Raw genomic sequence first — 24,375 nt, 5'->3', positions numbered from 1 at the left:
CGCTAAAGCTCTTCCCGTTTCGTCAGTCTTGTGTATTTGTTGCATTCAGTTCAGGAGAGTTTCTGATACTGATAAATGGATCATTTCCCATGAATGTATAAATGACTGCTAGCCTGAGAGTGGTGAAGGGAGATTTACTCTGTATCTAAGCCCGTGCGGTACCTGTCCTGGGAGTGTTTGATGGGGACAGTGTAGAGGGAGCTTTACTCTGTATCTAACCTCGTGCTGTACCTGTCCTGGGAGTGTTTGATGGGGACAGTGTAGAGGGAGCTTTACTCTGTATCTAACCCCGTGCTGTACCTGTCCTGGGAGTGTTTGATGGGGACAGTGTAGAGGGACCTTTACTCTGTATCTAACCCCGTGCTGTACCTGTCCTGGGAGTGTTTAATGGGGACAGTGTAGAGGGAGCTTTACTCTGTATCCAACCCTGTGCTGTATCTGCCCTGGGAGTGTTTGATGGGGACAGTGTGGGGGGAGATTTACTCTAAATCTAACCCCATGCTGTACCTGTCCTGGGAGTGTTTAATGGGGACAGTTTGAAGGGAGTTTTACTCTGTATCTAACCTGTGTCATACCTGCCCTGGGAGTGTTTGATGGGACAGTGTGGAGTTCCTATTGAAGCATTACTAATGTTAGTGGATAGATAGCTGTAGCACTGTGACTGACTTTGCGTCTTCACAGAGAGCAGGTCACTAGCTAGGATTAGAATGCATATGACATACATTACCTCCTGAAGCCCTCAGCCTCTCTGGAGGGGTATGTCATGTGGTAAACAGTGGGAGGGGGATTTGATGTAGTAGAACCCTTACCAGCTCCTGACGGGACTATGCATCATGGAGCACCTTGAGTTGATCAGACAGAGCTCAAACGTCAGACCCACCAACGTCATGCAGTGAAACATTCCTCTTCTCTGGGCATGTGGACTTCTGTAAGGAAAGGTGACTTCCATTTAACTTAGCACCTTTCACAACCTCAGGACATCCCAAAGCAGTTTACAGCCAGTGAATTACTTATGAAGAATGATCACTGTTATAATGTAGGAATCGCAGCAGTCAATTTGTATACAGCAAGTCCCCACAGTAATAAAATAACAACCAGCTAATCTGCTTTAATGAGGTTTTACAGAGAAATATTGTCCTGGACGCTGAGGAGAACTGCCTTGCTGTTCTTCAAATAGTGCTATGGGATCTGCTACCTGAGAGGGCATGTCTCATTCAAAAGGCAGCACCTGTGACAGTGCGGCAGTCCCTCAGTACTGCACTGCAGTTTCATCCTAGCTTATGCGCTCAAGGCTTTGGAGTGGGACTTGAACACACAACCTGAGGTGCCAGTGCTACCAATGAACCACAGCTGTTTCCATGTTAAGGGACTAGTTTCCTATTGTCCACCTACATGTAGGATCTTTCCGTTTCCGTTATTCCCTGCACTCAGGTCTCTTCAACTGAGATTAAATTCGGTGCAGCACTAGGAGAGCATTTGCATCATTTTGGGCATCTTCAGGAGCAAATGTCTTGAGTCTTGCCCAACCTCATTACCATGAGGAGTGTTGGCAGGTCACTGGAGAATGCAGAGCTCCAACAGGTTCTATCAGAAACTAACAGAATCAACGGTTGTGTGCCAGCTGGTTTTAAAGCATATATAAGCATTACATTGAGCACACAGCAAAATAAAGGATTGAGAATGATCACCTCAGAACAGCAAATTTGAGAGAGGGGTTGTATGGCACAGGGGTGGGGGGAATCCTTGGAGCCCATTCGAGTCAGCCGTACAGAAGAGGGAACTTGTTTAAAATTTGGCCTGCTTTTAATAAACACCTCAGCAACAATCCACATCTGTACTGTGGCTGAAACACAACTCGCAGTCTCTTCTGCCATAATAAGTGACTTAACATACCACCAAATATGTCACATTTTTCCAATGGAAATAGAAACCCAAAATGGAGAAGGTTGTAAACTCTTCTTTCTCAGGAATTTTCTGGTAATGAAAGTCATCTAAATATTTATGGCATGCAGCTAGCAATTCTTCAGCAATGACCAGGCAGAATTAAACAAAACCCGCTTTGGCTGGTACCGTAGGCTTATATAACATGAGCGAGACCTTCAGTTAGAAACACTGCTCTCAGTCTCTGTCCGAGAATGCTGAAAATTCACTCTCAACACATTTTCATTCAAAGGTCAATCCTTCTTTTACTGTAGAATGTAGCAGACCTCAGCACCGCTCTCAGGGTTAACTACGCTGCTGTATTTCACTACCATTGCAACATTGTAAATAGAAATGAATCCAGGCACGTCATAGGTAGGAAAGTAAGGAAGTAGAAAAATTGTAAACAGAAAGATAGGAATATTGTAAATACGTATATATAAGAGCTTAGAAATATTGTATTTGAGGAATGGTAGAGCACAGGAATATTGTAAATAGGAACGTAGGAGTACCATATATAAGAACATGCGGACATTGTGAGTATGAACATCGTAAATAGGAACATAGGAGTCTCTTAAGTAAGAACATAGGAGTATCGTGAATGGAACCATTGTAAATGGGAATATAATAATACTGAAACATCGTGCATAGGAACATTGGTTCTGAACTCGCTCCTCTGTTACAAAAGACTTAACAATATTGGGACTCCACTAAAAGGACCAAATGCCTTACTGGGATCTGCCAATCCTGTCCTTGTTCTGAAGCTTCCAATGGCCAGTTCAGGGTGCCAGTCCTCTACCTGTCCTAAACTAGGCTACTGCAGAGTGGCTGGGGTCATGAGTAGAGACATCTGTGGTTGAGAGATCCCCCTGCCTTGGTCTCAATGGGATGCAGAATGAGAGGGGAGGAACCAATCTCCAGCAGGGTACAGTGCACTTCACCGGCAAGGGGGCCCAGGCCTTGGTTAGGATATGGAGTCTTCAAAGTCACAGGTGACTATAAGGTGCACAAACTACTGGTTTATGGGGAGCGGAGGAACCTGACAGTTTTCCCCTTGCCCAGGCTGGACTTCTAGTGTGTCCAGAGTCTTCAATGGAGGATGACTCACTGCAGGTATAAAAGGCTGACTGTCCCAGACTATGCAGAATCCTGTTCAATCCAGAACTGAACTCCAAACCTGACATGCTATAAGTTCACTGCAGCACTTCCTTCAACTCCTGCACTGACATCAATCTGTAAACTACTGAAACTCCAATCTGTGCTCTTCTTCATCAGATTCGATTTCTTAATGCCTTCTTTTCCAGCCCCACCAGCCTCCACTCTCTGATAACTTACTGAAGCTCGGCTGCCCATATTGTGTCCCACACTGTGTCCGCTTGCCCATTGCCCCGTCCTTCCTGACCTGCATTTGCTTCCAGTTCCCCCAGTACATCAAGTTTAAGGAATGAAAGACTTGCATTTATATAGCGCCTCTCACAACCTCAAGCCATCCATAAGCGCTTTACAGCCAATGAAATACTTTTGAAGTGTAGTCACTGTTGTAATGTAGGAATCATGGTAGTCAGCACAATTGGTTTTGATGGGGCCATATCTGGAATGCCGTGCACAGTTTTGGTCTCCATATTGAAGAAAGGATAGACTTGCCTTGGTGGCTATGCAACAAATGTTCACTAGGTTGACCCCTGGGAGGAGGGGTTTGTCTTGTGATGAGAAGATGAGTAGTCTGGGAATCGAGAAGAATAAGAGGTGATCTCATTGAAACATACAGGATCCTGAAGGTGTTGGGCAGGGTAGATACTGAGAGGTTGTTTCCCCTGGCTGGGGAATCTAGAACACAGGGGGCTCAGTATAAGGGACAATCATTTAGAACGGAGATGAGGAAAAGCTTCTTCACTCAAGAGTTCTTACTACAGAGCGTTGTGGATGATCCATCATTGAATATATTTAAGGCTGGGATAGACAGATTTTTGATCTCTTCGGGAACCAAGGAATATGGGGAAAGTGGAATTGAGACAGAAGATCGGCCATGATCGTATTGAGTGGCGGAGCAGGTTTGAGGGGCCATGTGCTCTACTCCTGCTCCTATTTCTTATGTCATTAATCTCCCACAAGCAGCAATATGATCATGACCAGATAATCTAATGTTAGCAATGTTGGCTGTGGGATAAATATTGGTCAGGTCTCCGCTCTTGTTTGAAATAGAGCCATTGGGTGGAATTTTACGCTGTCACATTTTACTGCCCCACCCTCACCACGATGGGGCCATGAAGTTCCGCCCATGAGGTCTTTAATGTCCACAAGTGCCAGGGGATGACCATCTCTAACATGAGAGAATCTAATCATCCCCCCTTGATATTCAGTGGCATTACCATCGCGGAATCCCCCTCTATCAACATCCTGGGGGTTACCATTGACCAGAAACTGAACTGGACCAGAGCCATATAAATACTGTGGGTACAAGAGCAGGTCAGAGGCTTGGAATTCTGTGGAGAGCAACTCACCTCCTGACTCCCCAAAGCCTGTCCACCATCTACAAGGCACAGGTCAGGAGTGTAATGGAATACTCTCCACCTGCCTGGGTGACTGCAGCTTCAAAGGCACTCAAGAAGCTCAACATCACCCAGGGCAAAGCAGCCCACTTGATTGGCACCCCATCCATCACCTTCAACGTTCACTCCCTCCACCACTGACGCATGGAAGCAGCAGTGTGTACCATCTACAAGATGCACTGCAGCAACTCACCAAGGCTCCTTTGACAGCACCTTCCAAACCGGCAGCCTCTACCACCTAGAAGGACAAGGGCAGTGGACACATGGGAACAGAACAACCTGCAAGTTCCCCTCCAAGTCACTCACCATCCTGACTTGGAAATATATCGCCGTTCCTTCACTGTCGCTGGTTCAAAATCCTGGAACTCCCTCCCTAACAGCACAGTGGGTGTACCTACACCACATGGACTAAAGCGGTTCATCAAGATGCCTCACCACCACCTTCTCAAGGGCAATTAGGGATGGGCAATAAATGCTGGCCTAGCCAGCGACGCCCACATATCATGAAAGATTTTTAAAAAATCTGAGGGCAGACAGCACCTTGGTTTAGAATTTCATCCAAAAGGTGGCACCTGTGGCACTCCCTCAATGCTGTACTAGAATGTCAGTCTAGAAAATGAACTCAAGATTCATGGAGTGGGGTGTGAGTCCCATAAACTCCATGACATCAGAGGCAACAGTTTGACCCCCTGAGCTCTGACACCTTGACCTCCACCCATACATTCCCTTGTCATTTGCTGTCCTGATACTATCTCTGGTATCTTTCCCCCTCAGAGGGCACCAGCCAGCTCCGCCCTGCTTTCTGCCTCTCCACTTCCTTCTCCACCTTAGCAGAAGCTTTCTCAGATCTTGTTGGCCAAGATTTTCTTGCCCTGCCCAATCTACGACCCACTGCCAATCCACTTTAGTGCCTGTGCGCTACCTCGGAAGTCTCTCTTTTCGAAAAGTTCCTGCAAAGTCACTGCTGATTTGGTGTTGAAAGAGTTAACGTGCTGGGGAACCATCTGATCTATTTTTAATAAAATTGAGCAGCTTGCTAGTTTCCTTCAAGGTGGGAGGGGGAATCATCAAATTCCCTTGGGCGTGAGTTTTCGAAATAGTTAAAATAACTGCAACAGGGTAAATTCTGTCTCCTGGAGTGGCTGGAACAGCACAGGCAGTCAGCACTCTTAAACTGACTGAGCTTCCAGTAAAGATTGACATCTCGTGCAGCCCCCATCAGCTTGATGTCAGAATGTTCTGAACCAATAGTCGGAGGGGAGCCACCTCCTGGGACTGTGCCAGCCTTGCCTCCTCACTCACACAGGGGCTTGCGCTGTCTGTCTGGCTCTCTGTTCGACACAGAGTGCAGGGCGTTACAGAGGGCTGCAGCTTCAGCTTGCTCTCCTGGCAGTCTCCACTATCAGACAGGGCTCCTGAGGAAGTGATAAAGCACAGAAGGTAAATTGACTCTTTCAGTTTTCCATGACTGTAACTTTTCAAGTTGCTTTCCTTTACAACCTAAAAGAAAAGATTAACCCTGAGAAAGTTCAAATTTCCCGAGGAGTTGTCTTGAGTCCTGATGCTGAACTATGGAGCCGCTTTAAATCTCTGGACATAAAGAACCTTCCCCCGCAGTATTTTTTATTTTACAAAGGAAAAAGTTTTAATTATATTGCATCTTAGTTCCATTGCAGGTTTGACATTTTGCTTTAAAGTCGTGTGTTGAGTTTGCTATTCTTCCTGTCATCATTTGTCATTTACACTGCAAAATTCATTGTCCATTCATCCAGTTACTATTCACTGTCACGACTAGGATGCTAAATTCTGAAGCTAATTCTACCTAACTGATCATAGTAAGATGGGTGTTGGGACCCTCGGAGTGCCTGATTGTTATAAGTGACCTCCTCCTGGAAGGTGTGTGTGCCTGTGTGTGGGGCCTTTGGGGGAAGACAGGATGGGGCTCCGATAATGCACTTCATGGCTGAATATCTGGTCCACACACACTTGGACTTGAGGATTAACCACTTAGGCAAGCTAGAGAGCTACCAACATATGTGGAACCCATACCCCATTGAGAGTCAGTGTGTGTGAGACCCCTACCCCAGTGAGAATTGGTGTCTGAGGAACCCATTCCCCAGTGAGAGTCGGCTGTGTAGAACTCGTACCCCAGTGAGAAGCAGTGTGTGTGGAACCTGTACCCCAGTGAGAGTCAGTGTGTGTGGAACCTGTACCCCAGTGAGAGTCAGTGTGTGTAGAACTCGTACCCCAGTGAGAGTCAGTGTGTGTGGATGCTGTACCCCAGTGAGAGTCAGTGTGTGTAGAACTCGTACCCCAGTGAGAAGCAGTGTGTGTGGAACCCGTACCCCAGTGAGAGTCAGTGTGTGTGGAACCTGTACCCCAGAGAGAGTCAGTGTGTGTGGAACCTGTACCCCAGTGAGAGTCAGTGTGTGTGGAACCTGTACCCCAGTGAGAGTCAGTGAGTGTGGAACCTGTACCCCAGTGAGAATCAGTGTGTGTGGAACCTGTACCCCAGTGAGAGTCAGTGTGTGTGGAACCTGTACCCCAGTGAGAGTCAGTGTGTGTGGAACCTGTACCCCAGTGAGAGTCAGTGTGTGTGGAACCTGTACCCCAGTGAGAAGCAGTGCGTGTGGAACCTGTACCCCAGTGAGAGTCAGTGAGTGTGGAACCAGTACCCCAGTGAGAGTCAGTGTGTGTGGAACCCATACCCTCATGAGAGTCGGTTGTATAGAACTCATACCCCAGTGAGAGTCAGTGTGTGTGGATCCTGTACATCAATGAGAGTCAGTGTGTGTGGAACCCATACCCCAGTGAGAGTCATTGTGTGTGGAACCCATATCCCACTGAGAGTCAGTGAGTGTGGAACCCCTACCCCAGTGAGAGTCAGTGTGTTTGGAACCTGTACCCCAGTGAGAGTCAGTGAGCGTGGAACCTGTACCCCAGTGAGAGTCAGTGAGCTTGGAACCTGTACCTCAGTGAGAGTCAGTGAGCTTGGAACCTGTACCCCAGTGAGATTGAAAGGCTGTAGATCAGTGCAGAATGAAAAGCCATTGGTGGGGATTTCAAGCCCAACACACTTGTAGGAAAGGAGGGTTTATATTTATATCAATTAATCTCTATGTCTAATTTACTGATGCAGCAATTGGTGAAGCCTTGGGAGGAGGGAATCAGACTGGATGTCAGTATGAGTTACAAGACACCTGCGGTGCTGGTTGTGGGGTAGTGTAGACTCACCCATTGTGCGCTCTGTGATTTGATAGCTGAGTTATCATGTTTCCTTTGATTTGTGAAAAATGAAGATTGTGTGAAATATGGCATTAACATACCAAATAGAAAAAAAGTACCTAACCTACACATTATAAAACCAAAATAAAAACAGAAAATGCTGGAAATACTCAGCAGGTTGGGCAGCATCTTTAGAGGGAGAAACAGAGTTAACGTTTCAAGTTGATGACTTTTCATCAGAACGGGAAACATTTCAAGATGTTTGACATTTTAAGCAACTATGGACGTGGGAGTGAGGAGTAGGTAGAACAAACGGGAAGGTCCGTAGAGGCAGGAGAGGATCAATAACAAGAGAGATGACGGTGCAAGGCAAACAGGGATGGTAATGGGATAAGTGAAGAAAGAAATGTGTTTCTAGAAGAGGTGTAATTTGGAATAGCAGCATCATAGATAACAAGCAACCAATTCTGATAAAAGGTCATTGAACTGAAATATTAACTATTTTCTCTCTCCACAGATACTCTCAGGCATACTGAGTATTTCTGGCATTTTCAGTTTTTATCCAGACTTGTACACACACAGTCAGTGCCGGGGCACTCAGTCCTGCTAAACACACACAGTCAGTGCTGGTTCAGTCCTGTTATACACACGCAGTGAGAGTGGGGAAACTTAGTCCTGTTATACACACACAGTCAGTGCTGGGACACTGAGTCCTGTTATACGCACACAGTCAGTGCTGTGACGCTCCGTCCTGTTACACACACACATTCAGTGCTGGGACACTGAGTCCTGTTATATGCACACAGTCAGTGCTGGGACACTCAGTCCTGTTATACACACATTCAGTGCTGGGACACTGAGTCCTGTTATATGCACATAGTCAGGACTGGGACACTCTTCCTGTTACACACACACAGTCAGTGCTGGGACACTCAGCCCTTTTATCCACATACAGTCAATGCTGGTTAAGTCATTATACACACACAGTGAGTGTTGGCACGCTCAGTTCTGTTACACACACATAGTCAGTACTGGGACACTAAGTCCTGTTACACACACACATTCAGTGCTGGGACGCTCCGACCTGTTACACACACACAGTCAGTGCTGGGACACTCAGTCCTGTAAAACGCACACAGTCAGTGCTAGGACACTCAGTCCTGTTACAAACACACAGTCAGTGCTGGGACACTCAGTCCTGTTAGACACACACAGTCAGTGCTGGGATACTCAGTCCTGTAAAACGCATACAGTCAGTGCTGGGACACTCAGTCCTGTTACACACACACAGTCAGTGCTGGGACACTCAGTCCTGTTACACACACAGTCAGTGCTGGGACACTCAGTCCTGTTACACACATAATCAGTGGTGGGACACTCAGTCCTGTTACGCACACATGGTCAGTGCTGACACTCTCAGACCTGTTACACACATAATCAGTGGTGGGACACTCAGTCCTGTTACGCACACATGGTCGGTGCTGAGACTCTCAGTCCTGTTGCACACACACAGTCAGTCCAGGATCAGTCCTGTTATGCACATACAATCAGTGCTGGGACGCTCAGTCCTGTTATACACACACAGGCAGTGCTGGTGCAGTCCTGTTATACACACAATGAGCACTAGCACACTCAGTCCTGTTACACAAAGAGTTAGTATTGGGACATTCAGTCCAGTTACATATTTAGTGCTGAGACACTCAGTCCTTTTATACACACAGTCAGTGCTGGGACACTCAGTCCTGTTACACATACACAGTCAGTGCTGGGACACTCAGTCCTGTTACACACACACAGTTAGTGCTGGGGCACTCAGTCCTTTTACACACACACAGACAGTGCTGGGACACTCCTTCCTGTTACACACACATAGTCAGTGCTGGTACACTCAGTCCTGTTACACACACATAATCAGTGCTGGGACACTCCATCCTGTTATATGAACACAGTCAGTGCTGGGACACTTAGCGTTGTTACACACACAGTCAATACTGGGATGCTCAGTCCTTTTATACACATACAATCAGTGCTGGGACACCCAGTCGTGTTATACACATATTGTTAGTGCTGGGACACTCCGTCCTGTTACACACACACAGTCAATGCTGGGACACACAGTCCTGTTATACACACAGTCAGTGCTGGGATACTCAGCCCTTTTATCTATATACAGTCAGTGCTGGTTAAGTCGTTATACACACACACTGAGAGTTGGCACGCTCAGTCCAGTTGCACACACATAGTCAGTCCTGGATCAGTTCTGTTATGCACATACAGGCAGTCCTGGTTCAGTCCCGTCATACACACAATGAGCGCTAGCACACTCAGTCCTTATATACACACACAGTCAGTGCTGGGACACTCAGTCCTGTTATACACACACAGTCAGTGCTGGGACACTCAGTCCTTATATACACACACAGTCAGTGCTGGGACACTCAGTCCTTATATACACACACAGTCAGTGCTGGGACACTCAGTCCTTATATACACACACAGTCAGTGCTGGTTCAGTCCTGTTATACACACAATGAGTGCTATCACTCACTCCTGTTACACACACAGAGTTAGTGTTGAGACATTCAGTCCAGTTATATAGTCAGTGTTGGAGCACTCAGTCCTGTTACACACACACTCTCAGTGCTGGGACACTCAGTCCTGTTACACACACACGGTCAGTGCTGGGACACTCAGTCCTGTTAGACACACACAGTCAGTGCTGGGATACTCAGTCCTGCTACACACACTCAGTCTGTGCTGGGACACTTAGTCCTGATACACACACACAGTCAGTGCTGGGACACTCAGTCCTGTTACACACACAGTGAATGCTGGGACACTCAGTCCTGTTACACACACACACGGTCAGTACTGGAGCACTCAGTCCTATTACACACACACAGTCAGTGCTGGGACACTCAGTCCTGTTATACACACATAATCTGTGCTGGGACACTCAGTCCTGTGACACAGACAGGCTGTGCTGGGACACTCAGTCCTGTTATACAGGCAGGCTGTGCTGGGACACTCAGTCCTGTTACACAGACAGACTGTGCTGGGACACTCAGTCCTGTGACACAGACAGACTGTGCTGGGACACTCAGTCCTGTTATACAGGCAGGCTGTGCTGGGACACTCAGTCCTGTGACACAGACAGGTTGTGCTGGGACACTCAGTCCTGTGACACAGACAGGCTGTGCTGGGACACTCAGTCCTGTGACACAGACAGGCTGTGCTGGGACACTCAGTCCTGTGACACAGACAGGCTGTGCTGGGACACTCAGTCCTGTTACACAGACAGGCTGTGCTGGGACACTCAGTCCTGTTATACAGACAGGCTGTGCTGGGACACTCAGTCCTGTGACACAGACAGGCTGTGCTGGGACACTCAGTCCTGTTACACAGACAGGCTGTGCTGGGACACTCAGTCCTGTGACACAGACAGGCTGTGCTGGGACACTCAGTCCTGTGACACAGACAGGTTGTGCTGGGACACTCAGTCCTGTGACACAGACAGGTTGTGCTGGGACACTCAGTCCTGTGACACAGACAGGCTGTGCTGGGACACTCAGTCCTGTGACACAGACAGGCTGTGCTGGGACACTCAGTCCTGTTACACAGACAGGCTGTGCTGGGACACTCAGTCCTGTTATACAGGCAGACTGTGCTGGGACACTCAGTCCTGTGACACAGACAGGTTGTGCTGGGACACTCAGTCCTGTTATACAGGCAGACTGTGCTGGGACACTCAGTCCTGTGACACAGACAGGCTGTGCTGGGACACTCAGTCCTGTGACACAGACAGGCTGTGCTGGGACACTCAGTCCTGTTATACAGGCAGACTGTGCTGGGACACTCAGTCCTGTGACACAGACAGGTTGTGCTGGGACACTCAGTCCTGTTATACAGGCAGACTGTGCTGGGACACTCAGTCCTGTTACACAGACAGGCTGTGCTGGGACACTCAGTCCTGTGACACAGACAGGCTGTGCTGGGACACTCAGTCCTGTTACACAGACAGGCTGTGCTGGGACACTCAGTCCTGTTACACAGACAGGCTGTGCTGGGACACTCAGTCCTGTTACACAGACAGGCTGTGCTGGGACACTCAGTCCTGTTACACAGACAGGCTGTGCTGGGACACTCAGTCCTGTGACACAGACAGGCTGTGCTGGGACACTCAGTCCTGTGACACAGACAGGTTGTGCTGGGACACTCAGTCCTGTTATACAGGCAGGCTGTGCTGGGACACTCAGTCCTGTGACACAGACAGGCTGTGCTGGGACACTCAGTCCTGTTACACAGACAGGCTGTGCTGGGACACTCAGTCCTGTTACACAGACAGGCTGTGCTGGGACACTCAGTCCTGTTACACAGACAGGCTGTGCTGGGACACTCAGTCCTGTTACACAGACAGGCTGTGCTGGGACACTCAGTCCTGTTACACAGACAGGCTGTGCTGGGACACTCAGTCCTGTTACACAGACAGGCTGTGCTGGGACACTCAGTCCTGTTACACAGACAGGCTGTGCTGGGACACTCAGTCCTGTTACACAGACAGGCTGTGCTGGGACACTCAGTCCTGTGACACAGACAGGCTGTGCTGGGACACTCAGTCCTGTTACACAGACAGGCTGTGCTGGGACACTCAGTCCTGTTACACAGACAGGCTGTGCTGGGACACTCAGTCCTGTGACACAGACAGGCTGTGCTGGGACACTCAGTCCTGTGACACAGACAGGTTGTGCTGGGACACTCAGTCCTGTTATACAGGCAGGCTGTGCTGGGACACTCAGTCCTGTGACACAGACAGGCTGTGCTGGGACACTCAGTCCTGTGACACAGACAGGCTGTGCTGGGACACTCAGTCCTGTGACACAGACAGGCTGTGCTGGGACACTCAGTCCTGTGACACAGACAGGCTGTGCTGGGACACTCAGTCCTGTGACACAGACAGGCTGTGCTGGGACACTCAGTCCTGTTACACAGACAGGCTGTGCTGGGACACTCAGTCCTGTTATACAGGCAGACTGTGCTGGGACACTCAGTCCTGTGACACAGACAGGTTGTGCTGGGACACTCAGTCCTGTTATACAGGCAGACTGTGCTGGGACACTCAGTCCTGTGACACAGACAGGCTGTGCTGGGACACTCAGTCCTGTTACACAGACAGGCTGTGCTGGGACACTCAGTCCTGTGACACAGACAGGCTGTGCTGGGACACTCAGTCCTGTTACACAGACAGGCTGTGCTGGGACACTCAGTCCTGTTACACAGACAGGCTGTGCTGGGACACTCAGTCCTGTTACACAGACAGGCTGTGCTGGGACACTCAGTCCTGTGACACAGACAGGCTGTGCTGGGACACTCAGTCCTGTTACACAGACAGGCTGTGCTGGGACACTCAGTCCTGTTATACAGGCAGACTGTGCTGGGACACTCAGTCCTGTGACACAGACAGGTTGTGCTGGGACACTCAGTCCTGTTATACAGGCAGACTGTGCTGGGACACTCAGTCCTGTGACACAGACAGGCTGTGCTGGGACACTCAGTCCTGTTACACAGACAGGCTGTGCTGGGACACTCAGTCCTGTGACACAGACAGGCTGTGCTGGGACACTCAGTCCTGTTACACAGACAGGCTGTGCTGGGACACTCAGTCCTGTTACACAGACAGGCTGTGCTGGGACACTCAGTCCTGTTACACAGACAGGCTGTGCTGGGACACTCAGTCCTGTGACACAGACAGGCTGTGCTGGGACACTCAGTCCTGTGACACAGACAGGTTGTGCTGGGACACTCAGTCCTGTTATACAGGCAGGCTGTGCTGGGACACTCAGTCCTGTGACACAGACAGGCTGTGCTGGGACACTCAGTCCTGTTACACAGACAGGCTGTGCTGGGACACTCAGTCCTGTTACACAGACAGGCTGTGCTGGGACACTCAGTCCTGTTACACAGACAGGCTGTGCTGGGACACTCAGTCCTGTGACACAGACAGGCTGTGCTGGGACACTCAGTCCTGTTACACAGACAGGCTGTGCTGGGACACTCAGTCCTGTTACACAGACAGGCTGTGCTGGGACACTCAGTCCTGTTACGCACACACAGTCCGTCATTGGATGCATGACACAGACTGAATATTAATGCCTCATCAATCATCAGGCCCTCGATCTGGCCCTTTTGGCTGACCCCTGTCTTGAAGTCTGTTATGGCAGTGAGTGTGTGTCACGAGCTGTGCACAAACAATAGAGAGTAAGAATCCGGAGATATTTGGGAGAATTCCACAGCCCTCTGAGTAAGTGCTGCCTAAAAGAGAAGGCGCATTTAAATCTGGAATGTGGTTAGAAGCCAAGCATGCCTGATTGACTGTCAGGACTGATCCCATCCCTGGTGCAACCATCCTGTGTTCTTACAGAATGAGAGTCCCCTTGCTCTTTAATCCATCATTGCCAGTTTCCCAGTTGGATTTGCCCAGGCCCTGCCATAGTGAAGAATTCCCTAAAAATTACTGCCACTAATTCCCAAGCTTCCCTTTATAGTCTTGATTTTCTCCCTTCTTCAGGGGCACTGCCCGCATTTGGTCCCGTTGTTGCCTCTGGCTGGTCCCCCACCCGGGATGTCATTGGTCATGAATGACCCTGAACAGTGAGAAAGCTGTTCGACCATGGAAGAGTCACAACCACACCCAATCCTCTCTTCTCCCGTCTCCAGAACTTAGAGCCAGTAATTGTCACTAAAGCCCCAGGCTTACTGGCATCTTTCTGTGTTAAGGGAGGAGAGGGAGGTGGTGAGATGGTGCGAGCTGGAGAGGAAATTCTAGAGCATGGGTCCCAGGTCACAGATAGCATAGCCACCCAGAGTGGGACAAGGATAAAGGATATGCTTTGGTGAGAGGTTAGAGTGATGGAGAGTTCAGAGAACAATGTTAGAGTTAAGGAGGGTAAAGGACACAGGCAGTCTGGTGACATGGAGATGGAATTTTTGTTTTATTACTGGCATGTCTGTGCAATTGTTACCCATCCCTAATTGCCCTTGAACTGAGTGACTCGCTGGGCCATTCTCAGAAGGCAGTTAAGAGTCAACCACATTGCTGGGGGCCCGGAGTCACATGTAGGTCAGACGCAGATAAAGATGGCAGATTTCCCTCCTGAAAGGGGATTAGTGAACTGGGTGGGTTTTTATAACAATCAATAGTTTACCAGTCACTATTACTGAGACAATTCCAGATTTATTAATTGAATTTCACCAGCTGCTATGGTGGGATTTGAGCTTGTATCCCCAGAGCATTAGCCTGGGCTTCTAGATTATAAATCCTGTGACATTTCCACTACTCCAACATCACCCTCTATGCAACAAACTCTCCTTAAAGCAGAGGGGTGTGAAATAATACATTTTTTAAGAATCATTGAGGAACGGTAACATTAATCAACTTGTACAATTTTATAAGGGTGTGTATGCAGAGAGATCTTGGGGTGTACATACTGAAATCTTTGAAGGTGACCGGATGGGTTGATAAGGTGGTTTAAAAAACACTGGATCCTCAACTTTATAAACAGAGGCTTAGAGCAGAAAAGCAACAAAAGCTTTGCAATACCTTTATAAAACACTGGTTAGGCTTCAACTGAAGTATTGAGTCCAATTCTGGGCACCACACTTTAGGAAGGATGCCAAGGCTTTGGAGAGGGTGTGGAAGAGATTTAGGAACATAGGACTTAGAAGTAGGCCATTTGGCCTTTCGAGCCTACTCTGCCATTCAATATGATCATGGCTGATCTGACTGTAGTCTCAATTCCACTTTCCTTTCTGCCCCTCATAACCCTTGACTCCCTTGTCAATAAAAATCTAGCTAACTCTGCCTTGAATAAATTTAAAGACCCAGCCTCCACTGCTTTCTGGAAAAGAGAATTCCAGATACTAACAAACCTTTGAGAGAAAAAATTTCTCATCGTCTCTGTCTTCAGTGGTAGACCCCTTATTCTTAACCTGTGTTCCCTGGTTTTAGTCTCGCCCATAAGATAAAACATCCTCCAGGTAGCCACCCTGTCAAGTCTCCTCAAGATCTTATATGTCTCAATAAGATCACCTCTCATTTTTCTAAACTTCAATGAGTATAGGCCCAATCTGTACAACTTTTGTTCATAGGATAATCCCTTCATCTGAGGAATGAATGAAGTGAGCCTTCTCTGAACTGCTTCTCAAGCAGTTATATCTTTTTTCAAATAATGAGACCAAAAACTGTACACAATATTCCAGATGTGGTCTCACCAAGGCCCTGTACAGCTGCAGTAAATCTTCCCTACTTTTATATTCCATTCCTCTTGCAATAAGTGCCAATATTCCATTTGCCTTCCTAATCACTTGCTATACCTGCATACTAACTTTGTGATTCACGTACCAGGACACCCAGGTCCTTCTGTGCCACCGAGTTCTGCAATCTCTCTCCATTTAAATAATATGCTGCTTTTCTATTCTTCCTGCCAAAGTGAAGAAGTTCACATTTATCCACATTATACTCCATCTGCCAGTTTTTTTGCCCATCCACTTAACCCTATATCCCTTTGCAGACTCTCCACCTCAATTTGACAACTTACTTTTCTACCTACCTTGGTGTCAACAGCAAATTTGACTACCATACGTTCAGTCCCTTCATTTAGGTCATTGAGGACCCAGCACTGATCCCTGTGGCACTCTACTAATTAAAGCTTGCCAGTCTGAAAAAAACCCATTTGTCCCTACTCTCTGCGTCCTGTTAGCTGACCAATCTTTTATCCATGCTAATATGTTACGTCCTACACCATCTGCTCTTATCTTGTGTAGAAACCTTTGGTGTGGTGCCTTATCAAATGCCTTTTGGAAATCCAAGTGCACCACATCTACCGATTCCCCTTTATCCACCATGAATATTTACCAGAATGGTGCCAGGGATGAGGAACTTCAGTTACGTGGAGAGACTGGAGAAGCTGGGATTATTCTCCTTAGGTTAACGGGAGATTAAAAAGCAATGTGCAAAATCATGAATGTTTTTGATAGATATAGGGAAACTGTTTTCAGTGGCAGGAGGATCAGTAACCAGAGGACAAGAGACAAGATAATTGGCAAAAGAAACAGAGGGTTGTGGTTGGGGGCGTGGGTGAGGGTTTTTTCCTTTTACACAGTGAGTTATTGTGATCAGGAATGTGCTGCCTGAAAGGGTAGTGGAAGCAAAATCAATCCAGTAAACTTGTGTGACCTGGCACTGTTACCAACCGGAATTCTCTAGTCACTGGAATTTTTGACAGCGCAACTTTCTTTTTTAAAAGCTTTCATTGTTCAGATAACTCATCCTTTAAAAAAAAGCTAATAATAACGTCAGTATATTGTAAATCTGTGAAAAGTTGATCTTGGGTTTTACATTGAAATGATTAAATTATTGGGTCAGTTTTGGTTCTTGTGTCCACTCAGAGCAACTGTCAGCAAAACTAACAGTTCGATATTTTTTTCGAAAGCTGATCCAATGGTCCTGGTGTCAGTTGTGGTGTAAGTTTGATCTTCAGCTGTGGCACTTTTACTGTGATGCCCTGCTGCGTTGGGGCTCTTGACTGTCCGGCTTCTTCCCCTCTCCCCACAGCCTCTCAAAGACAGAGCAGCACCTTGTCTTGTGTCCAGAGTAGTGTAACTCCCGGATTGACCGGCACCACCCTATCCCGGAGCATGCCAGGTAATAAGGTTTTTACTGTAGTAATTTTCAAAATACAATTGGATGGATATGTAAAAAGGAGAAATTTGCAGGGCTTTGGTTTGCTCTTTGTTCACCTGGAGGAAGGGGAGATGGTGGCATAGTGGTCATGTCACTGGGCTAGCAATTCAGAGCCAAGGCTAATCCTTTGGGGACATGGGTTCAAATCCTGCCATGTCTGCTGGTGAAATTTCAATTCAATTAACAAAGTCTGGAATTGAAAGCTAATGTGTTGTTGTAAAAATCCATCTGGTTCACTAATCCCCTTTAGGGAAAGAAATCTGCTGTCCTTATATGGTCTGGCCTACATCTGACTCCAGACCCACAGCAATGTGGTTGACTTAACTGTCCTCTGAAATGGTTGAGTAAGCCATTCAGTTCAAGGGCAATAAATGCTGGCCTTTCCAGCGACCCCCACATCCCATGAAAGAATAACAGAAAGTTAATGTTTCTGAGGGACAAGATATAAAATAGGAAGAAGGTGGATTCTTGAAGGAGTTTTCATTATGTCTGTATGGGAGAAGAGGAGAAGCCATTAGTGGACATGTTCTACCTATGATCTAACAAGTAGAACCAGGCAAGGGCATCAAAGCACAACAAAGAGGAGACATTGGAAGAGGGTGGTGAGTGCGATCGTGTCAGATAGGAATGAGGATCGATCATTTACAATTTTCACAGTCAGAAAGAAATCTGTACTTGATTTTAAACAGGGCCAATGTGGAGCTGATTGGAAAGAGTCAAAGAATGAGTAACGTGGAGACAGGCGCAGGTCTGGAAGGAGAGACACATTCAGGGGCTTTGGAGGTTAAAAGGATTTTGGAGATGGGACAGTTGTAACTGAGGACAGAGCAGGAAGAAGATGATAGCCGTTTTGAAAGGGAGGGGGACAATATCTGAAGAGAGGGAGCCATTTATAACATCAACTCACACAGGGGAGGGTCAGGGATGGAAATCAGCTGGTCAGGATGTAGTGGTAATGGGGTCAAGGGAGGGGACAGTGGGTCTCATGGTCTAGATGAACTTGGAAAGGGTATAGTGGGGATGGAGGATAAAATAGAGGGACACAGAGAGTGAGCACTGAGTTAGCAGAGGTCAGATGGGTAGGATTAGCTTTTTGGCATGGAGAATTGGTTGAAGAGAACTAGAAGACCATTTCATTCTGCTCTAAGAGTCACGCTTCACATAAAAGATTGAGCACAGAAATAACCATTGAGCCCATCAAGTCTGTGCTAGCATCTTTCTCCACCTTAGCCATTTGGTGTAATCCTACTGTCTTGCTTGTTCCTCCTGCGTTGATATTCTTCATCAAACAACTCATACCCTTGTTAACAAAAGTTATGGACTCTGCCTAACAGTAGCTTGTGGCAGAGAAACCCACATTCTAACCGCCTGCTAGACAAGGAATCTTCTCTAACTTCCCCTATGATGCTGTCAAGTAATTATCATAAATTTGTGACCCCTCAGATTACCTTTTAATCTTTTCCGCTCTAGTGAAAACTGCTTAACTTTGCTTCCTAACTATAAGTCCTGATCTGTGATAAACATAGGGCACAAGCCATAGAGGGCTTGGCAAACAGTGAGAGGGCATGTAACAGGCTTTAGGAGCAGACAGTATTTGGAAATGAGCAGACAGGGGACAAATGCAGTTCGATATGGAGTAGTGTGAGGTAATACATTTAAGAAGAAAATGGAATGGAAACTCAAAGGGAAGATGCTGAAGGGTATGCGGATGAATAGAGAGACACAGATGTTGTGTCTTCATAATGAAATAAAGGCACAATCGCTCATAAGGGATTGTGCATGCTCATTGTGGGTTCATTTATTGTGACTAGCCACGTCAAAACATAGAAAATAGGAGCAGGAGTAGGTCATTCGGCCCTTTGAGCCTGCTCCACCAATCAATATAATCATGAATGATACTCTATCTCAATGCCATAGTCCCATGCTCTCCCCATACCCCTTTTATGTCTTTAGGTCCAGAAATCTATCTGGATCTTCGTAATGGGAACATTTATACAGAGGCATAAAACTTGAAGACATCAGAGCTGCAGAGCTGTGTGTGTATGCTCTGCTGAAAAGCAAAAGTGAAACTAAAACTGGATCGTTTGACATATTTTCTTTTTAGTGATGTCATGCTGCACTCCCTTAAAGACATATTGCAACATCCCCCTTTTTTAAAAGATATTTTCCCCCTTTTCCAAAGAAGTATAACTACTTACAATGCATGTTCATGTTTAGTTACCATTGCATAAGTGTATAGGACTAGCGAATCAATGAGTCTCTAAAGCTTAAAATTAACCTGCTGGTGCGCCAAGATCTTGTAATGGTATTCGTGTCTGGAGGTCTCTTCAATTGTTCACAGTGATCTGTGGAATTGTCATGCTTGGATGTTGCTCCTGATTGCATTGGTATCTTGTCCTAGATATAACAGGGCGGCAAGGTGGTTGAGCAGCTGGAATGGATCTGATTTGTCCTCAGTTATGCCTCTCCGTTGCGCCTTTATGTGTAGTAATTTCTTAGGATCTTGATTCCAGACAAATCCTTGTCACCTCAGCTGGTTGCGACTTACCTTCTGTAAGACCCTGGATGTGAACTTGCCCCAACTGTAAATGTGGCAATTCTGTCCCTGCATTTTTATCGTGTATGTTGGTCACCTTCTCTTGCAGTTTTCAAAGTTGCTGTCTAGTTTCTGAGAGAGTGGAATGGGTAAGCGTCAGTAAATTGGTATGCACCGATCTGCCAAACATAAGCTCTGCTGGTGATAGAATAGTTGCATTTAAAGATGTCACTCTCCGATGTAACATTGCAATGTGTAGATCTTGCTTGCTCTGTCTACATTTGAGAATAAGGGATTTCACAGTGTGAATCACTTGTTCAGCTAGGCTGTTAGCTCTAGGGTAATGAGGAGAAGTAGTGTGATTGATGTTCCACTTCTCACATATATCCTGAAATGGCTTAGCGATAAACTACAGATGGTTATCTCAAGACACACCAAATAAACTGACAATAGCACTTAGAGTGTGCCCGACAGTTGTGCTTGATGTATTGTGCAATTGTCGAATAATGGGGTACTTGATAAAGTAGTCGACGATGATGATAAAGTCAGTGCCATGACCATGAAAGAAGTCGGATGAGATTTTGGACCAAGGATGGGTAGGAACTGCATGCGAAATCAGTGGCTCTGTGTGCTGACTTGGCATATGCTCTTGACATGCCTCGCACTTTTTGACGACAACTTCAATGTCAATGTTGATACCCTGCCAATAGACTGTCTCTCTTATGAGGCTTCTCGTCCAATCTATGCCTATGTATGAGTGATGAAGTTGATGCAAAATATCAGGTCGCAAAGATTCCAGTTTGATGACCTGCCTGCCTTTAAAAATGACTCCCGGGAGATGCCTAGCTTGTCCCACTAAGGCTAAAATGGTATCACGTCTTCATGGACCATGCTGAATTGAATCAGTTCATACTTCAGTGATGGTTTTCCACAGTTTCTGTAGCATGGAATCTTTTGCCATTTCTTCATGTAGCTGCTGGTATTTATGTTGAGCAAAATGTACCAGATCAATTGACAACCTTGCATTCTCCTGCAGGTGTAATATTGCAGCTCCCTTGAAACGGCCAATTTTATCAAAACATACTGGATATTTCGATGTTAGGTTGTGAACTGAGGTGATAGGAGTAGCTCCTGAGGTTGATCAGCCATGTCAGGCCTGACTGATTCCATGGATTATCACTAGTGCAATGTCATGGCATGCTGGTAGACCAGCGATCAGTGGGCTTTTAGTCTCCACTATGTAGAACATCTTTGACACCCAGGAGGATGGATTGTATTTGCACTCCAGGTCCATGGAACCTGCACACGGAATTAGTGAACCATTGTATGCTGAAAGCTTCACAGCAGTAGATTTTGCCATGGCCTTCCATGTCTATGGATACACGTCTTTTAGAATTTGCAGGAGTAGTATGTTGGCACCTGCCCCTGTGTCAACCTTGGCCAATAATGAGTAGTTAACAACTTTCTTAGGGCAGGTAATTCAAATCTTAGCAAACACTTTGGACAGCGCGATGGCATCTATGTTTACCATGAGATTGATGGTGTGAAACATGTGTCCTTGCCTTGTCGTGCACAGCATTATCATTTTCTGGTTTGTCTATCACCCCTTGTACGTGTTTCTTACAGGATACCAGAGGGTAGCTCTTATTGCTTAAAGGCACCTGTTGTGTATGGTCTGTTTGGATCAGTGCACGGTTCTTTGTAGCTGCATCAACCTTTCCTCTAGTGCACTGTTGCTGCCAATGGCCCTTTCTATCACATACCTTGCAGAATTACTGGAAAGCTGGGCATTTCCTTAGTGCTTGCAAAAGGCCACACCTTCCTCATGGCTAGGTTTACGTGGTTTAATGAGTGCGTCAGCTATTGGGATTGGACATAGGACCTGTAAGCTTCGTCGACCTGTGAGGATCGCTTCGTACCTACGTCCATTCTTGAGTAGTTCTTTGATGCTATAGGATTTGGGCTTCTGTAGCAGATCTTTCTGGAATTCTTCCATGGGAATTGACGCGATCGCCAACTCAACAATTTCGAAAAAGTCACAATGCATACCCTTTTCTCTGCGTCTGCTGACAAAGTGGTCTATGGATTCTGTAGGCTGTTGTCAAAATGACATGAACTCTAGTCAATGAAAAGGGAAGTTTAACTGATTCTGAACCGGTCTTCAAATGTAGTCCATGTCACTTGGGGATCCTTTAGCTCTTCTGCTGTTAACCCTGACATGTTCACCTTCATTCCCAATTGCTAGGCAAATTCTTATGGCTTGCTTGTCTGGTTCAGCTACACCTGAATTAAGAAACCATAGCTCTGTTCGCTGTTTAAACATCCTGAATTCAGTTAGTAGGTCAACTGCTTCCCAATTCAGACTGTGAGTTTTGTGAACATTTTGACAAAATCCTATATGGCCTTCCTTCTCCTGTAGTACGCAGGATTAGTGTCGCTATAGCTGCTTTCATGCGCTTTTCCAAAACTCTGCCCATTATAATCGCTTCTCTGTCCTGATTTTTATGAGTTTTTAGAATTATTTTGTTTTATTTTTGACTCTTCCTCACTCACCAATGATCCCGCTCACATCCTAGTCACTTGCATTTCCCGACTGATCTAACCCGGCGATGGTCCCCTCAAGGCGCTGTTCCACTCACTGAACTGACAGACCATGCATTGCAATTTTACCGTGAAAGATCCATCTGCTTACCACTTCTCTATTTGACCACTATCCTGTGCAGTCACCACGCTGCATTCTCAACACTCTCCAACACTTGACTCTGTTGCAGTCTGACCAAAACATCGAGAGTCATCTCATGCCATGTAGTATGATCTAAGACTGTTCACTATGTTGTACTTGTACTGAATCTTGCTGCCAGCCTAAGCATCATGTTGTTTAGAAGGAAGCACACCATGTTGTGTTTTTATAATGATATAAAGGCACCAATCACTCAGAAGGGATTGTGTAATCACGTTGTGGGTTTATTTATTGAGACTAGCCACATGGGAATATTTATACAGAGGCATAAAGCTTGAAGACATCAGGGCTGCAGGGTTGTGTGCGTGTGCTCTGTTGAAAAGCAAAAAGCAAAACTAAAACTGGATTGCATGACACACTTCCTTTCTAGTGATGTCACACTGCAGTCTCTTAAAGGCAATATGCAACAAAAGGGGCACAAATACTAAATTCCTCCTAATTGTGAGTGCAGGTAGGTAAAGCCTGAAAAAGATCAATGGCATTTTTGGTTTTATAAATACCGGTAGGGACAGAGAGTGCGAGAGGAAAGAAGTTATGATAAATTTGTACAAGTCAGTGCGTAGACCACAGTTAGGATCTGGTGAAACTGCTTACTTTTTGCACCCCAAGTAGATTCCCTGTCCCTGTGCATTTTTCAATAATTAAAATCTCCCACAATTAGAACTCCAATAGATTTAAGCAGGTTCAATACTTAAACATGAGTCTATCTGGTATTTTCTGTTTAAGGAGGTGTTTCTGTCAAAGAGGGTCAGCAAGAAAGAACAGCAAAAAGCCAGGCAGCTGAAGAAATGCAGAACCAAAACTCAGTAACACTGACCTTTTATGTAACATCTTTAATGCAGCCTAATTTAAAGCATTTCACAGGAATGATTATCAAACAAAATTGAACACTGAGCCAGATCAGGAGATATTAGAGCAGATGGTCAAAAGCTTGGTTGGAGAAGAAGCCTTTAGGAGTGCCTTAAAGCAGGAGATGAGAGGTACAGGGAGGGAATTCTAGAGCCAATCTGAAAAATTGGAGTGATGGAAATTGGGGGTGTGCAGGAAACCAGAATTGGAGGAGTGCAGAGATCTCGGAGGATTGCGGGTCTGGAGGAGAATGCAGAGATCGGAGGCAGTGAGGCCATGGAGGTATTTGCAAACAAGGGTGAAAATTTTTAAATTGAGGACTTGCTTGAATGAGAGTCAATGTAGGATCAGTGAGCACAAGGGTGATAGGGGAACGGGATTTGGTGTGAGTTAGGACACAGCCAGCCTGTCCCCTGGGCATGGCACCATCCAATTTCAAATTCAGATAAATGAGATTCAGGCCATCTGGACAATCTGAAAACCGTGTGTACACACTGGGGCAGAGAATGCATGAGCCAATGACTAAATGAGTGAATGCATATATATTTTTTCTTTCATGGGATGTGTGCGTTGGTGGTGAAGGGATTGAATGTTGGACTTGGTGGTTGGGGCACCAGTCAAGCGGGCTGCCTTGTCCTGGATGGGATTGAGCTTCTTGAGTACTGTTGGAGCTGCACTGATCCAGGCAAGTGGGGAGTAGTCCATCACACTCCTGGCTTGTGCCTTATAGATAGTGGACAGGCTTTGAGGAGTCAGGAGGTAAGTTGCTCATTGCAGAATTCCCAGCCTCTGACCTGCTGTTATAGCCACAGTATTT

At 46.4% G+C, this 24,375-nt stretch overlaps 1 protein-coding gene across 2 annotated transcripts in view; it reads left to right on the top strand.

Annotated features, from left to right (window-relative positions):
• Positions 1 to 5,825: 5,825 nt before the first annotated feature.
• LOC121272599 (neuroblast differentiation-associated protein AHNAK-like) overlaps positions 5,826 to 24,375 on the top strand; it is a 98,939-nt gene continuing 80,389 nt past the window's right edge. For both annotated transcript variants that reach the window (XM_041179255.1, XM_041179256.1), the window contains exon 1: positions 5,826 to 5,909. The gene's annotated coding sequence lies outside the window, so the exon portion shown is untranslated. The remainder of the gene's footprint in view (positions 5,910 to 24,375) is intronic.

Source organism: Carcharodon carcharias, chromosome 34, assembly GCF_017639515.1.
Source record: "Carcharodon carcharias isolate sCarCar2 chromosome 34, sCarCar2.pri, whole genome shotgun sequence".
Lineage (NCBI taxonomy): Eukaryota > Metazoa > Chordata > Chondrichthyes > Lamniformes > Lamnidae > Carcharodon > Carcharodon carcharias.
This window is presented reverse-complemented; position numbering and strand designations above follow the sequence as displayed.